The sequence below is a fragment of the Microtus pennsylvanicus genome, chromosome 12 (genome assembly GCF_037038515.1).
Source record: "Microtus pennsylvanicus isolate mMicPen1 chromosome 12, mMicPen1.hap1, whole genome shotgun sequence".
NCBI classification, from domain to species: Eukaryota; Metazoa; Chordata; class Mammalia; order Rodentia; family Cricetidae; genus Microtus; species Microtus pennsylvanicus.
This window is the reverse complement of record NC_134590.1, coordinates 604478-606408: the sequence shown is the minus strand read 5'-3', so window position 1 is coordinate 606408 and position 1931 is coordinate 604478.

Below are 1931 nucleotides of genomic sequence, written 5' to 3'. Positions count from 1 at the left end.
AATATAGTTTCTGTGTGATTATTCGGTCTGAGTAGTTGGGAAACAAACAAGTATTCTCAGCTTACACCCCTCTTGTTTTGGGAGGGAAAGGGCAATCTCCCCCTAGCTCTGGCAGCTCCTCAATCTTGCTATCCCAAAGTCTACTAAACACACATTCTTTTATTTTATTTTATTTATTTTTTTCCATGATATTTATTGAGCTCTACATTTTTCTCTGCTCCTCTCCCTGCCTCTCCCCTTCCCCCTTCAATCTCCCCACAAGGTCCCCATGCTCCCAATTTACTCAGGAGATCTTGTCTTTTTATACTTTATACTTCCCATATAGATTATATCTATGTAAGTCTCTCTTAGTGTCCTCATTGTTGTCTAAATTCTCTGGGATTGTGGCTTATAGTCTGACTTTCTTTGCTTTATGTTAAAAAACTACCTATGAGTGAGTACATGTGCTAATTGTCTTTCTGGGTCTGGGTTACCTCACTCAAAATAATGTTTTCTAGTTCCATTCATTTTCCTGCAAAATTCAAGCTGTCATTAATTTTTTTTCTGCTGTGTATTACTCCACTATGTAAATGTACCACATTTTTCTTATCCATTCTTTGATTGAGGGGCATTTAGGTTGCTTCCAGGTTCTGGTTATGACAAACAAAGCTGCTATGAACATAGTTGAGCACATGTCCTTGTGGCACGATTGAGCATCCTTTGGATATATATACCCAAAAGTGGTATTGCTGGGTCTTGAGGAAGGTTGTTTCCTAATTTTCTGAGAAATCACAACACTGACATCCAAAGCGGTTGTACCAGCTTGCATTCTGCTTGCATTCCCACCAGCAATGCAGGAGTGTTCCCTTTTCCCCACAACCTCTCCAGCATAAGTTGTCATCAGTGTTTTTGATCTTGGCCATTCTTACAGGTGTAAGATGGAATCTCAGAATTGTTTTGATTTTCATTTCTCTGATGACTAAGGATGTTGAGCAATTCCTTAAGTGTCTTTCAGCCATTTTAGATTCCTCTGTTGGGAGTTCTCTGTTTAGGTCTGTACTCCATTTTTTTTATTGGATTATGTGATCTTTTGGTGTCCAATTTCTTGGGTTCTTTGTATATTTGGAGATCAGACTTCTGTCTGATGTGGGGTTAGTGAAGATCTTTTCCCATTCTGTAGGCTGTCATTTTGTCTTGTTGACCGTGTCCTTTGCTTTACAGAAGCTTCTCAGTTTCAGGAGGTCCCCTTTATTAATTGTTTCTCTCATTGTCTGTATTGCTGGAGTTCTATTTAGGAAGTGGTTCCCTGTGCCAATGCGTTCAAGTGTACTTCCCACTTTCTCTTCTATAAGGTTCAGTGTGGCTGGCTTTATGTTGAGGTCTTTGGTCCATTTGGACTTGATAAACACACATTCTTAACCTAAAGCTACACTGCTGTGAGGACAGATATTGTACAGAAGCATGAGGTGTTCATGGAAAGTGACTTCTCTATAGGATCTAATTTGAACTACATATTGAATTCACTGTATGAGCGTGGTTATGGCTTATACAGTAAACTGTGTGTATGGTGTGTATGGTGTGTGTGTGTGTGTGTGTGTGTGTGTGTGTTTCACCACCTGCATAAAGAATGATAAAATTAAAGAGAACAGGTTGGTTTGAGCATGGTACCAGCACCTGGAACGTGGAGGTGGGAGAATCAGTAGTTCATAAGGTCATCCCAGCTACATAGAGAGTTGGAGGCCAGCCTGGGCTACATAAAACCCTACCTCAAAAAAGTTAAAAAATCAAAAAATAAGTACACAAGTTTTAGACTTTAATGCAGTTACCACCGAAATAGTTTTACAGTGTCACTTCAAAAATACTGGTACTCACAGTTATACAGTTACTCTTAACAACCACCTGTCTGTCTCTGTTTTCATGGATTTACCTGTTCTGAACATTAAATTTTAACA